Below are 16029 nucleotides of genomic sequence, written 5' to 3'. Positions count from 1 at the left end.
GGCAGCAGCTCTCTGGCCTCAGAGAGAAACAGACAGCCTTCCCAGGCATCGCCTGAGAAAGTCTGAGAAAGATCAGAGGAAAGAATGAAAAAACATTCTTATCTTAACATGCTGCACCTGGTATTGTGAACATGTGGAATATGTTACGGAGATTTGTCTACCAAAGGGTGCTTTCTTAATTAACTAATGGTGATAGTTTTTAGACTAGAAAAGCAATTAAAATCAACCTATATCATAACTATCTATAAGAACAATGGTTTTCCTAATAAAGATTATTATTGATCAGACTTCTGCAATACATGGAGTCAGTGATAATGATTACCTGGCCGGGGGCCTGCTCCTATGACACTAAGACCCTGAGCCGGGGGGGGAAGCCCCTCCCAGGACAGACTGACGCAGTTCTTGTCTTTACCCCCCACCCTGCAGGGGGACCTGGGCTGTTTGAGATGTGGCTGCTACTGGGCACCCTCCTCTCCCAGCCTTTCCCAGTCTGCTTGGCTGTCCCTCGTCCCTCTGGCCCACAGCCATGGGGACTGAGTGGGATACCCCAGACACAAAGCACAAATGCCGGGAGCAATGGGGAGAAGGGGGTCTCACCTGGCCAGGAGACCCACGGCATAATGGTGGGTGTCAGCACAGAGCAGCATCTCCCAGCCACGCTTGCGTTCCATTGACAACACCACATCCTCATAGTCAATTCGGCACAGCAGGGACTTCAGGGTCCTCACTGCAAACCTGAGTGAAGATCAAAGCCCGGGTCACAATGGGAGCACTGGCTCCTGCCCTGGCCGTGTGGCAGGGACAGAAGGACTGGGATGGAGCACCTGCTGGGGCTGGTGGCAAGGCTGTGTTCTTCCTGGCATCCCTTCCAGAAGGTATAGACCACCTCTGGCATCTCTTTGGTGCTGAAGAACACTTGGAAGAGCAGATGCACAAATAACTGCGGGAAATGCTCATCCACTATATCTGGGACACAGGGCTCCTGGAGGATCTTCCACATCACCACAGTGGCCTGCAAAGGACAAAGCCCCCCAATACAGCGCTCAGTGCCGAGGTGCCTGTGTGACAGGGTCTGGGCGTGGCAGGGAGAGGCCCAGAGAGACACAGGGGGAGCAGCGGGCCTGGTGGCCCTGCAGCTGTCCCTAGGCCAGCTTTCAGGCCCTGAGGCAGGGAGATGCAGTGGGGGAAGGAGGATGGAGAGCTGCTGGAGAGGTGGCCTTGGGGCCAGCAAAGGCCACTGACAGAAACTCACAGCCAGGACAAAGACACCCATTTTGTCCCCATCGGAGGTGCACGTGCTGTGCTCTGGCCAGCTCCCCAGCACATCCAGGAGTATCTGCTGTGCCAGCTCTGCAGTCCAGGGCGTGCACATGATGGTCTTCCACATGGCCATGGCAGCTCTGTGGGGTTAGAGATCTGTCTCAGGGGATCTCAGACACAGCACCGTGGCCTGGGCATCTCTAGGGGTCCGGGCTGACCGCCGGCTCTGCCTTTGTCCACTGCCCCTCTCCAGCAGCAGCCAGGCAGCCCAGCCCTGTGGGGACAGGCCCCTGTGGGGCAGCGAGGAAGAATGGCAGCAGGCTCGGGGGCTGACGTGCCAGGGCTGGCAGAGGGAGCAGCCAGAGGGCCCTGGGACTCTCTGTGGGTCAGACACCTGGGACAGGCTGTGCAGGGCGATGGGTTGGGGTGAGCCCTGAGCCCTCTGGGCAGGTGGGCCCCGTACCTGTCACAGGATGGGGCCACACGCAGGAGTGTCATTACTGCGTCATTTGGCTGCGCTTCTGTGAGATACAGCAGGGCGTTGTCCAGCCTGTGCTCAGCAGAATCATTGGCCATGAGCCACTGGTGGATGTATCTCACCATGGCAGGCACCTGGAGAAGGCACAGGGAGACTTGGAAAGCTGCCAGAGGGATCAGCGTTCCCAGGGTCCCCAGAGAAGTGCTTGCCTTCCCACCGCACTGCGATGGCCTCAAAGGCTCACAGGGCCCAGCACTGTGGCTTGGGAAGCCATGTGACTCATGGGGGAATTGAAACCTGGCCACAGCTGCCTACTTGCTCTGCTCTGGAAACACCCCTCTGCACAAGCAAATCCAGCAGGGCAGCATTGGTCTCATGTCCGAGGAGCTCTGAGTATGCTCTGAGCCCAGGGCTCATGACACTGGTCTCTTCCTGCCGAATTCTCTTGATGAATTTGCAAACAAGCTGTAGGAGAAGAGCAAGAAGCCATGGAGTGCTGCAGGCGTGCTGCTGGGCTGAGCAGTGCCAGCAGGCCCAGCCCAGGTGGGGATGGCTGCAGGTACCTGCGCTGTTCTGTGGAAGCGGCCATGGGCGGGTTCCTGCTCTTGTGTCTGTCCAGGGCTGCACCTGGCAAAGAGCGAGCGCAGCCCGAGCTGAGGGGCTGCGGGAGAGGCCGGAGAACACAGCCCAGCCCTGTGCTGCCCAGGCAGGGACAGCCCCGGGATGCCCCACGTGGATGGAGCACGGCCACTGCGGGGTGTCTGCCCGGCCCCTATTCCATCCTGTCCATGGGCAGATCCCCTGGGGATGGGATGGGATGGGATGGGATGGGATGGGATGGGATGGGATGGGATGGGATGGGATGGGATGGGATGGGATGGGATGGGGCCAAGCTGGCTGAAGGCACCGGCCCTGTGGCCCAGCTCTGCCACTCACCCTTCTGCGGTGGCTGGAACTGCTCCAGCTCTTCAGGCTGCTGTGCTGGGGCAGTTCCAGGGCCTTCTTTCTCCTCCTTGCCCCAGGCCAGCTTGGGCAAGCTCGCAGGTCTGTGCTCTATGTCACTACCTGGATTCATGGCTACTTGTAGGAGAAGGTGGCTCGGAAAAGGTCCAAGTCAGCAAGTCCTGCACTCTGGTCCTGGGAGCTTCAGCCACAAGGACAGGAGACTCCTGTCAAGGATGGTGCAAAGCAAATGCCACAGTCTGCCCTCGAGGACAGCTGCAGAAGTGATGCCTCAGGAAGTCCAGGGCTCACCAAGTGCTCTGGTCTGCCCACGAGGTCACCTGCAGGAGTAACGCCTCGGGAAAGCTCTGGGTCAGCAAGGAACGAGTGGCTGTGCGAGGGCTCCTCACAGCACCGCTCTGCCCTGTCCTGTCCCGTCGCGTGCACCGAGCACTGTGGCATGGCCTTGTCACTGCCAACACCTCTGCCACAGCGTGTCACCAAGGGCCCTTGGAATCCCTGTCCCGTTCCATTCCACGGTGACCATGCTGCACCCTGTCACCAAGGGCCCTTGGATCCCCTGTCCCGTTCCATTCCACGGTGACCATGCTGCACCGTGTCACAAAGGGCCCTTGCACGCACTGCCTCCTGCCCTGGGGCCACCCCCAGCCCCCCAGAGTGGCCCAGGTTGGAAGGAATGCCTTGCCCCAGGTGTGTCAGACAGCCCAACAGGATCTTTAGGAAGGGCTCAGCCCATCAGCAAACGCTGCCCTGCTCTGCGGGCTCAGAGCAGCAGGAGCCCCCGCGGCTGCCGACGCAGCCGCGGCGGGAAGGGCACGGGGCCTCCACAGAAGCTGGCACGGCCTCCTCGGGACACGTCCCACACGGTGGCCATCCTAAGCACGGCCATGGGACACAGACCAGGAACGTGTGGGCCAGGGCAGGAATGCTGCTCTGAGCCCTGGGGCCCGGGCAGCGCTGACAGCAGCAGGTGAGGCACAGTCCCCGCCCAAGCAGAGTTCCCCCGAGCCCTGGCAGCACCGGTGCCCGTCTCCAGAAACCTGTGCCCCAAAAGGGCTTCTCTGCCAGAGGGCCGCCAAAGCTGGTTTCTGTTGGAGCAGTGGTCCTGTAGAAAAGGTGTAGTCGGTCCAGTGGAAAACCCCAGCTGTGTCCTCTTGGAAACCTGTGGGAAGGCTGCCTCTCTGTGTAGAAATCCCAGGATATATCTAGGTGGGAATGTTTAGCTCTTCCCCCTGGGTGGAGCATCTCACCATGGGCTGATGTCGTTCTGAGTAACACGGTGGGTCCTTGATAAAAGCCAGGGATGTCATAAAACGGGAAAGCTGGCCAGACAAAACGCACATCCAACCAATATTATTAATGCAACGTTCTCCGCTTATTTGAGAGAAGATGGCAGTTTTTATACACTTCTACATAGTTTACAATTTACAAAGGCACTCTGATTGGCAAGCTAACATTGTTTATCTTTGTCTTAAGGTGACTGAAACCTTACACTATAAACCTCTACTACTTCACACCCAGACAGCCCAGTGCTCCCCATCACACCTTAATACAATTTCTAACTGCGCCACAAACTATTAATTTCTAACTGCGTCAAAGGCTGGAAGGGCTCACAAGGCCCAAATCTGAGGCCCAGACTGAAGTAGCTCAAATCTCATTCCAAACATAAATCATGACCTCTGTCTCAGAAATGCTTCAACACTTGATCCCCTGTTAAACAGAAATGGCTCTGGAGGGAGTTATCTCTGAGCCATGTGGGAAACATTGATGGGCCCATTCACAGGAGATAAGAAAAACAGTCCAGAGGCAACTGCTACACAGATGGCAATAGAAAACATCTGGCCACTCAATCTCAGACAACAAACGAACTGTAGGTTTACTGATAAATGAAATTGGATACTGAAAAATGAAATAAACGATGGGGAAAAAACATAGATTCCATGAAAACTAAAATCTAAAAGTGAGGGTCATACATTAGAGGGGAATTTTTGGTATCAGGCATATCAGGAAGTCTGTACCTCTCAAGTATCTCATTCAGTGTGGAAAGAGAGAAGGGAAATGCAGCTGGGAAATTAGGATAAAAAGGAGGCTGTGTCCTCCAAAAATTGGCGAGAGCTCAAGGGAATGCCTCATAGCCTCTCCCTTTATTTGAATAAAATAAAAGGACTCCTCTGTCTCTGTTTAGGACATAAACCTGTGGCAGGCAGCTCTCTGGCCACAGAGAGGAACAACTTTCCCAGTCATTGTCCTGGGGGCAGGCTGTGAGAAGAACAGAGAAAAGAACGAGAAACAATTCTTATCTTCACTTGCTGCACATGGTGACATAAACATGTGGAATGTGTTATGAAGATTTGTTTTCCAAAGGCCACAGAGCGCAGTCCTTCAAGGACAGCCTGCTCCAGCTCGGGTCCCCCCAGGATCACACGTCCAACCAGGAAACCTCCTCTGGGGTGGGCTCCTCTCTCCACAGGTCTGCAGGTCCCTGCCAGCAATCTGTTCCAGCACAGGCCTCCCACAGGCTCACAGCCTCCTCTCAGGCATCCTCCTGCTGGGGCATGTGCTCCTGCAGGGCTGCAGGGCAATCTCAGCATCCCCGTGCCCTCCCTGTGCTCAGGGCTCAGCTGCCTCCCCAGGGCTGCCCCAGGGCTGCAGGACAATCTCAGCATCCCCGTGCCTGGAGCACCTCCTGCCCCTCCTGCACAGACCTGGCTGTCTGCAGGGCTGCTCCTCTCACACACCCTCACTCCTTTCTGGACACAATTCCTTTGCTGCAATTGCTTTTCCCTTCTTCAGTGAGTTTACATATTCACAGAAATAACAGAGGCATCAGCACATCCCTGACAGCCCAGCCCAGGCCAGTGGGCCTCTCCTGGAGCCAGCTGGCATTTGCTCTGTGCACATGGGGGAGCTTCCAACAGCTTCTTACAGAAACCATTACTTCACCTACCAAAACCTGCCCATGCAAACCCAACAGACTTTCTTATCTATTTCCCACCTCCTCACTACACTAAGAATTTAATTCTAGTGATGATAATCATCAAGTGGTGACCAAGAGAGAAATTTAATATGTAAGTCTGCAGGCACTGAAGTTCACACTACAGACTAAATGAAAAAATGCCTCAAACCTACTCATCACAGAGACTAGCTGCTGGCACATTTGTGCATGTGCATTTATTCAATTAAATTCATAATTAGTTGTAATGATTAGGCTGGATACTAATTTCGCACCAAGACACTCCTGCTTTTGAGCCAATCCCAATTGAAAAGTATTTTAATAACCATTACATTTTTGGTAAAGACACATGCCTGATCTACATCCCACTGGAGCCACAGGTGGCACTGAATTTTAATGTTAAGGATTGGAACATACTACATTCCTTATCATGATTTAAATTGACAGCTCACCCTTACTGCTTATGTGACTGCCCTCATTTATCCATCTGACACTACAGACTGTCTTTCCCAGGTTCAACACCTACACAAACAGAGAGATGGCCTCCCATCATATCTGCATAGGTAACATGGGCAAAACAAGAGAAAAATTCCCCTTTCTGATATGAAATAAAAAGGAAAGCTGGCAGTCCTAACCCAGAGCTCTTCAGAAGGTTCTGTGGGGAACGCACCTGATGTTATTGAAGCTGTGTTTTCAGCCCAGAGCCCTGGAAAGATGGGATTGGCCTGGCTGCCTCAGACTGTTTGGTGCTGGCTCTTGCACCATTCTAGTCCTGCTGGTACAGCACTCACTGCTTGCCCAGCTTCCCTGCCATGTGTTGTACATGTTCCTGACCCATAAAACCTGTGAGACTATTGCTGATGGAATAGGGAGGAGTCACACTTTGAAAGAACCCTCTCCAGTTCCCCTTTGTTTGAAAAGATGTACAACCTCGACCATGCCTGGGAAGTGTTTCCTCACAGCCTGCAGTGCACCCTCCAATCCCTGGAAGTCTGAAGGAAGCACTAGGAATTCCAGCATCCATTAATGCAGACAAGGATTGAAATCCTTTCTTACCTGAAAAGGGTAGGAAAATATATTGATACTGTGAAGAAAGTACCATTCCTTCCCAAAATGCTATGGGTTTGAGATTCAATGTTCAGTTTAGAAAGGTTTTCTCCCCATCACTGAAGTCCAGATATCATCACTAAACATGCTGAGGCCCTTTTCTCAGCTTCTCTGCTCCACCCTTCTTGCCAGCACTGGATGGCAGTGTCAGACTCCACTTGACACAAACTCCTCTGTGTGCCTCCCCTCCTGCTGAAGGAAAGCTCCTGCCAAACTGTTCCTTCCCTGCTTTCCAGCCACAATGTCCACAGCCTCCTTCTGAAACATCCTCCCCTAAATGTCTGTCCCTTCAGAGGAGCACACACCCATGGCTGTGCTTTGCACACTGGGTCTCTGTTTCTGTGGTGTTTGCATGTCAGCCTGTAAGGGGAGCACAGGGTGCAAGGAGAATGCCAGAGGCAAAAGATAACAGGAAGTCATCTGGTTGCAAACAAACAACTCTGGAAAGTTTATTCCTTTGCTTAAATCTATCTTATTAATGGAAGCCCAGTGTTTATAACAATGAATGCAGAGAATATTTCTAATAATCAATACAGAATATAACAGCCAATACAGATATTATAGCAATCAATACAGAGTATTTTTAACAATCAGTACAGAGTATTTCTAACAATATAGGGTATATCTAACAATACAAAGAGTATTTCTTATAATCAATACAGAAACTATTTCTAACAATCAATACGGAGTATTTTTAACAGTCAATTCAAAGTATTTCTAATAATATAGAGTATTTCTAACAATCAATAAAGACATTATAGCAATCAATACAGTATATTTAACAATCATTACACAGAAATAAGGACATTCTTAACCTAAGGAACTTAAGGAATTTCAAGCACCAAGTTTGTCTTACAGGAATGAAGCAATTGAAGAGGTAATTGAAGAAGTCTATCCACAAATGCTGGAAGATATCCTCCAGTTCTGCCCATGGATATGCAAATGGCCCTGAGCAGCACAAGGGCTTTGTCAAGAAGGCCACTCCTTTCCAGGCTTTCCCCAGAAGCCCCAGGTCAGTCTTTTCTTCTCTGTGCTCCCCTCTGGCTCCATTCCTACGCTGCCTCCAGATAATGAACGTGGCAGGGACAACCAAGCAAACCACGGTGCACGTGTGCCATTGGATCTTTCCACCAGTTCCCACAGAGGCCATGCCAGACACTCCTGTCTGGCTTCCAGGTCTGCAATTTCCTCCTCCAAGTGCAGCTGGTGCTGCCAAAGGATCACCTCTTGCTCCTTCATCCTCTGGACAATTCCTTTATCATCCTCAGGAGAAATCCCATTCTTTCCAGAGGGCTGGTTGATGCTGACAATGTTCATCAACACCAGGTACCTATGGAAGATTCCTTCAGCAATGGCTGATCCTTCCCTGAAAGAGAAAGAAAGGAGGCCAGAGCCAAGATCCAGACTATATTGCCTCGGGAAGAGACAGGAAAGAGGCTCGCCCCTGGCAGGAAGGCTCTGGCCAGCCCTGCAGAAAGGCTGGAGGCCAGAGGTGCTCCTCAGGGCTCACCTACTGCTGCCAGTTCCAGTCCAGCTGCCCAAAGAGGCTCCATGAGCACGTGGTGAGAAGGAAGAGGAGGAAGATGCGAGACACAGGGACACAAACCTGAGCAGCCTGGTCTGAGGAGAGAGAAGCTCAGCATTGCAGATGGCAGAAGAAACCAAGCCCAGTCCCCCAAGCAGGAGGAGGAGAGGAAGGGCCCCCCAAGCTGGCTGCAGGCAGACAATGGAGATCTTGCCCAGATGTTCCTAAATGGGCTGGGGGGAGGGAATACATGGCCCTGCTTCCCAGCTGCTCCCACCACTTCTGACCCTGCCACTGCCTTGAGACAATCCCGATGAAATCCTGCTCAGTGTGGGCAACTGAGCCCTTGAAGGACCTAGTGTCAGGTCAAGGCTTGCTTTCCCTCCCAAAGCCTTCCCTTGGCAGCCTTGGGCAGGGGATTCATCCTCCCTCCCTCCTCCTCCCCACAGACCTGCTCGGAACCACTCCATGGGCACTTTCCATTCTCTGTGTCCGTCCTCAAGTGCAGTGCCAACCTGGGTCAGTCCTGGCTCTGTCCTGAGCTCCCAGGAGCTCGCAGGCTGAGATGGCAATGCTCAGCCACACCAGGGCCCTGCCCCTGCCAGCAGCACCCCCACAAGCAGCAGCAGCAGCGGCAGCAGCAGCAGCAGCTGCAGCAGCAGCAGCAGCAGCAGCTGCAGTCGCCTCTCAGCTGTTGGTGCCCCTGCAGTGCAGCCCCTCCCGCTGGCACCAACATTCCCTCATGGCCTTGGAGACAGTCCTGAATCCATCCATGGGGTCACAGAGCCATGGAATCCCAGAGTTCCAGGTTCTGGAATCCTAGAGTCATTGAATCTTGAGAACCACACTCAGAGGAGGAGGAGGAGGAGGAGGAGGAGGAGGCAGAGGAGGAGGAGGAGCAGGAGGACAAGGAAGAGGAGGACCAGGAGGAGAAGGATGAGGAGGATGAGGACGAGCAAGATGGGGAGGATGAGGAGGAGGAGGAGGAAGATGAGGAGGAGGAGAAGGAGGAGAGTGAGGATGAGGAGGAGGACAATGAGGAGGAGGAGAAGGATAAGGATGTGGAAGATAAGGAGGAGGAGGATGAGGAGGAGGATGAGGATGAGGATAAGGAAAAGGATGAGGATGAGGAGGACAAGCAGGATGAGGAGGAATAGGAGGAGGAAGAGGATGAGAATGAGGGTGTGGAGGAGGACGATGAGGAGGAGGAGGATAAGGATGAGCAGGGCAAGGAGGAGGAAGGGGAGTAGGAGGACAAGTAAATGGAGGAGGAGGATAAGGAGGAGCAAGAGGACAAGGAGGAAGATGAAGACCAGTAGCAAGAGGAAGAGGAGGAGGAAGAGAAGGAGGACGAGGAGGAGGAGGCGGAGAACGGGTTGTTAAAAGAGCAGTTAAATAATGAGTCCTGGGAACCTGTCCCCATGGAGAACCCATCTCCAGATGTGCTCCATGCCCTTAACAATGGCCCCTGGGGAAATGGAAACCCCCCTGGCTGTGCACGGCTGCTCCCAATGTGCAAATACAGCCCTGGGCAGTGAGACTGGGACTGCCTGGGAAATTGTTCTGGGTGTGATGGCCCTGGCAGGGCCAGCCCAGAGGCTGCAGGGCTGGACCTTCATCGACTGGAATTAGTATAGGATAAATCAGAAGCAAATTAGAGTTCACAATACAGGAACAGGAATCCAGATTCCTCCAGGACACTTTGGTTTGGTAACTGCTCACTGGAGCTTGGCCTTGCAAAGTGCTCATGCCATGGGAGGAGGAACTGATGCAGATTATCAAGGGGAAAATGAAGTAATTTGGTTAAAGGATAGTGAACAACATTGCATTATTCAAACCCATGTCAGGGTAGCACAATTATTGACACTTTTAGTGTTTAAAACAATTGGGGAAAAATGGATATCCACCTGAAATCACTACTGTTGGTGGAGATAAAGGGTTTGGATCCAGCAGTGCTAATAATGGAGCCAGAGTGTGGGTCCAGAGGCCAAAAGGCCCTCCCAAGGCAGCTGAAGGAACAGCTCCTGGGAAGGACAGCAGTGTTTGAATCCTGAAACCTGGGCAGGAACGATGGGAATGTGTCCCTGCAGCCAAGTGCTCTGTGTGAGAACAAGTAGATATTACAGGAGATTGTTTTACACATCCTGCCAGACCAAATCTCCCTGTTTGTCCCAGTGAAAACTCGTGACCTGGACTCCGTTTAGGATGGAGCCAGGGCCAGGCTCTTGTACTGCCCAAGATGTATCCCTTGAAGGCCTTTTAATAAATACCTGCTTTATTCCTTTAACACTGCCTAGCTCTGTTCTAGACAGCCTCTCAAGGCATCACCACCAAACCAAGGGAACATGGACCAGGTCTGTCTGTCTGGGCCTCCTGGGGACCGCCTGACCACCTTTGCATGTCCAGGGCTGCTTCTCACCTGCCCTGAAGCCCTGGGGCTCTGGGCTTTCCTTCCTATGGGAGAGAACTCTCCTTCTCCTCCATGGGCCATGGCCAAAACTGGGATTCCTCCTCCAAGACTCTGAACATCCAAGGATAGATCCCAAGTGAAAGCTGCCAGGACAGACAGGTCTGGCTGCCCTTGGCCTCTTGGGAGCTGCCTCTCATCTGCTTTTGAAATCCTGGGGCTTGGTGCATTCTTTCCAATGAAAAGAATTGTCCTTCTACTCAAGGTGTCCGTGGTCAAAATTGAGATATCTCCTCCCAAATTCCATGTATGCAATGATTCCTCCATGACAAAAGCTGCCAGGATGAACAGGTCTGGCTGTCTCAGCCTCCCAGGAGCTACCTCTTTCTTCTTCTGCCTTTGAAACACTGAGGCTTTGTGCTTTCCTTCTTATGGAAAAACCTGTACTTCTCCAGATGTCCATATCTGAATTGGGATCCCACTTCTAAAATTCCCTACATCCAAGGGTTGCTCCCAGCCAAAATCTGCCAGTACCATCAAGTCTGGCTGGCTTTGGCCTCTGGTGGCTGCCCCTGCCACACTGGGGCTCGGTTCTTACCTTCCCATGGACATCACTGTGACACTGTGGGCACCTCATGGAACCAAGGGGATCATTGTGGCACCACTGGAGCCCATGGAACCAAGGGGCCATGGTGACACCGCGGGGCTTCATGGACCCAGAGACCATTATGACTCTGTGGGGCCTGATGGAACCATGGAGACCATTCTGACCCTTCAGGGCCTCATGTCACCAAGGGGGCATTGTGACACCTCAGGGCCTCCTGGAATCAAGGGACCATTGGGACACTGTGGGGCCCCATGGAAGCAAGGGAACATGGACCAGGTCTGGCTGGCTTGTCCTCCCAGGGGCCACCTGACAGATCTGGCTGATCTTGGGATGTCAAGGGCTGCCTTTTATCAGCTTCTGGAACACTCCTCTGTATGGAAAAAAAGTCTGTTATTTCAGATGTCCATTGCCAAAATTGGTACTCACCCTAAAAAATTTCCTATTTGGAGGGTATCTCTTCAAAAAGAATCTGGCATCACTGGCTGGCCTTTGCATCTGGTGTTCACCTCTTGTCTGTCCCTTAAACAATGGCGCTCTGTTCCTTCATTGCTATGGAAAAGAACTGGTCTTCATGTCCAGGAACCATGGCCAAATTTAGAATTGGCCAATGAGCCCGGCCAGGCTCACAGAACCATCTGCAGCCCTGGGCAGATATTGACTCTGCCAGTGCTGCCATCCTCCCTCCAGTGAGAGAAAAGGACACAGGGCAGGCACACAGAGGAGCAGCATGGACACACCGAGGGCAGGGAAGGGGAAGTTGAGTCCCAGATGGGAGGGATGAGGAGATGCCTTGATCTTGGGGCTGAAATCCTCTGGTAAAGCTGTGGAGAAGGATGTCATTGATACATCAGATTCTATTTTTCCCTATAACGCATTGAAAACTATGCGGAGATGACTTGTTTCATTAATGGTCTCCATGCTAAATTAAGCAAATATTGCAATAGCTGTGATCTCATGAGATGTTTCAACAGAGAAAGAGAGCATAGTGATGAGACCCTGTGCCCTCACGGAGAGAAGACCTCTGTTCCCACAGATGAGGATGATTTCAGAAAGAGATTAAGAGAACTGTTGCTCTTAAACAGCTAATCTTTAAACCAATACCTCATACGTTGATACGACCCATAAACACAGCCTTGGGAAAAGCTGTGAAAAAATGTGAGGGACTTCGAAATTGCAGATTTCTCCAGGCAGCTGCTCTTTGTGAAAATTGAGAGCCGCAAGAGCACTGTTTTCTTCTGGAGAAGTCTCCATAGCAAGAAAGAGAGACTCCACTCCCTAAGTGAACTGAAGAAAGACTATTCTAGAGGTGGTAAAGTGATTGAAAATTTTTTGGTTTTTCTTTTTATATAATCAGTATGTAAGAAAAGTTGTATGGAGAGGGGAGGTGTTCTGAAAGATTTGTTCTGATCATTATCATTCTTTCTTTTAGTTTTTTTAACAAACTTTTCCTTATACTGTTAAAGTTTGAGCCTACTATGCCTTTCTCCTAATCCTATCTCATAGCAGGAAATTAGTAAGTATATTCCAGTGAGTGCACTGGCAATTAGCCAACACAGAACCCACTACACTAATTAATGCATTGGCCGAGAAATCTCAAATTGGTGAACCAAAACCACTACAAAAACGTCCTGATGAACTGCCCCAGACAAGAGGGATATTAAGGCAGAGCCATGGTTTGTCAGGACTTGCTTGATCTTAATGAGCCCCGTGGTGCCTTTGGAGCTGAGCCCTGGAACCTCAGGGCCTGAGAGGAGATTGCACAAAACTTTCCAGGAGTCCAAGTCAGAAGAAAACCCCAAAGTATCTCCAGCCATTAATGGGACCCACTGAGGTCCATCCCCAACACAGGCTCCTCATGGACTCCTTGGAGGAGAGAATTGGAGTCCAGGATTGCACAAAAACCTCCCAGAGATTCAAAACGGCACAAAAACCTCTCAGTTTTGAAAGGACAATCCAAAATACCTTAAAAAAAGTTGAGTATCTCAAAGCATTAATGAGCCCCACTAAGTGTCAGTACAAAGCTCTCAAGGGACTTGTTAAAGCAGATAATTGGGCCCATGATTGCACAGACGTCTCACAGAGTCTATATGAAATGGGAAATATCAATTACCTGCAAAGAACTGAAGTTCTGGGAGCATGAAGGAGCCATTCCTGACCAGGGCTCCCCAGGGACTCCTTCCAGCAGATCCTTGAGGCCACTGGGATGTGGGCATGGGGGGGATGCTGAGGGCAGGAGCAGGGGCTGACAGTACCCAGCCTGGCTGGGGCTGTGCCAGGAGGCCCCAGGGCCTCAGGACAAGGTGTTTCCTCACAGCCCTTGGTGGCACAGACCCTGCCGTGCCCCAGGGTACCAAGACTTGGCTTCTCTTTGTCCCCACCTGGCATCAGTGCCTCCAGTTCTCTGCTCTGCCTGGGGCCTGGGGCCACTTTCTCAGTCGTGTCCCTCAGTGGGACCTATTAAAAGTCCAAGAAACTTTGGAGCTGGATTCTGACTTGGAGTTCTGCAGAGGTTTCTGCAGCTCCCTCTCAGGGCCTGATGTTCAGGGCCTGAGCACAAAGCCCCAGAGGGTCATTAAAGTCCTTGTGCTGTGTCTGTGCTGCTGAGCTGGGCCGGGCTCCTGGCACAGAGGGTGATCCTGGTAACCAAGCAGAGCTTCAAAAGCACATTTCTCTTGCTGAGCAGCTCTTCTCCCAGCCCAGCAGGGCTGGGGGACTGCCTGCAGCCAGCCCGGGCACAGCACAGAGGCACAGAGAGCTTCAATCAGTCAGGGCTGAGAAGGGGCTGAGAAGTGCCTGGGGCAGAATCACTGCCAGCCCTTGGCACAGGAACCTCTGGCTGCAGGACAATGCAGCTGCAGCTCCTGCAGTGATCTCCTAAAGCTGGAACATGCCAATGCCCACAGACCCTGTGAGTGCATTCTCTGCTCATCTCCTGTGCAGAGCAGCCAGGGGTGCCCAGGGCTGTCCTGCAGAGCAGGGTCCTGCAGCCCAGGGCGCTGTGCTGGGCCAGGGACTCTGCTGCCTGCCAGGGACAGCTCTCAGCCGGCCCTGGAGCTGTTCCCAGCGCTGGCCAGGAGCTGTGGGGGGAAGGAGCCACCCTGAGCAGGGCAGGTGCTGCTGCTGAGAGGGGCTGGCTGGGGCAGGGCTGCTCCCAGCTCCAGACCAGCCTGGGCACAGCTCCGGAGGACACTTCCCAAAGAAGGTAAGCCTGGAGCTCAGGAGCTTTCCTGAGAATGTTTAATTCCTATTTGGAGAAGGATGAGAGAAAAAGATTTTTGCTTTTTATATATTTTTCATATATTCATCGTTCTGTAAATTATTATTATATACTTATACATGTATAATCTTTAATTAACTATATTAACCTCTTAATTAACACTATTTAACTACTATTATATCATTTTATAATTTTATTCCGTCATTAACTCTAGTACTTTTCCTAACTTTTCTCTTAGATTTTAGGAAAATAAGCTAACCATCTAAACGCAGTTCTGAAATACTGTATAGTCTTATTATCAGGAAGAGGACCTACAAGAAGAACATTTTGGTTTCCGGCCATAATGTGACCAGTCATAAAAAAAGTGAAGGCAAAGAAGCCCTTGGACCTACTCCAATGGGTTGAGGCAGAGTTGTGTAACTGGGGCAACTGAATCTCCTATTGAATGTCCCTTTTAAATATCCTATTTAATCAACCTTAATGAACTGTTGAAATCAGGGACTGATTTTGCCTCATCCCCCCTGGGACACCTGGAAGCTTCCAATAAAGATCTGGTTTTAACTTTACTGTTCTAACACTGTTGCAGGTTCTTTTTTTCTCTTTTGATTATAGACAACAGGGGAATGAGTGAAGCAGAACAGGAATTGTAGACCCAGAATGACAGAACATTCTCAGTTGAAAGGGACACACAGGATCATCAAAGGAATGTTCGAACATGTCCAGAGACTCCAGAACTGTGACTTTGGCTGGTCAGTGTCTCTGCTGGGAGCCTCCCAAAGGGCCTTCAGCCACTCCTCAGCCCTGGGCAGCAGCAGCATCACCTCTGCAGGGCCCAGCAGGGCTCTCCTGAGCTGCCCTTGCCCAGCTGCACACAGAGCCCAGCCAGGGCCCTGCACACAGGCGGGTTTCTGTAGGGCCGGGCCGAGGGCACACAGGGTGGGATGGGCTCTGTGAGCACTGGCAGGGACAAGGCACCTCTCAGGAGGGGATGTCCAGGCCCAGGGAGATGCTCAGGGAAGAAGAGGGGGCTGAGCAGAGCAGTGCTGGGGGAACAAGCCCATCCAGCCCCTCACCTGCCCTCAGCCACAGGGAATCCTTTGCCTCTCACATCTCTCAGCGCCAAACTCTGAGTGCAGCAGGAATGCTGGGGATTTCTGACCTCAAAGAGACAGGAATCGTGTGTGGGTAGGAAATAAATTCCTAAATCCAACCCCTGCCATCAATTTTTCTTAGAAGTGTAAGTGCAGATGGTACCAAGACTTGCTGCAGTAGGAGTGATTCCTGTGAGATATCCTGAGTACCACGCCTTGTCCCTCTGCCACATGGCCACAAACCCAGGGCAGCAGGGCAGGGAGGCTCCTCGAGAGCCCCCACACACAGCCCTGGCTGCTCCTGGCACACTCAGCCAGCACAACTGGAGCTCAGGCAGGGACCTGGGTGAAGGTTTTCCCAGAGCAGGAACAAGGGTGGGTGAGTCCCAGCAGGACAGTCTGTGGGGAATGGCCCAGGTTT

This window comes from Lonchura striata, chromosome 36, assembly GCF_050655825.1.
Source record: "Lonchura striata isolate lonStrDom1 chromosome 36, ASM5065582v1, whole genome shotgun sequence".
In the NCBI taxonomy this organism is placed as follows: Eukaryota; Metazoa; Chordata; class Aves; order Passeriformes; family Estrildidae; genus Lonchura; species Lonchura striata.
Note: the sequence above shows the minus strand (reverse complement) of the source record.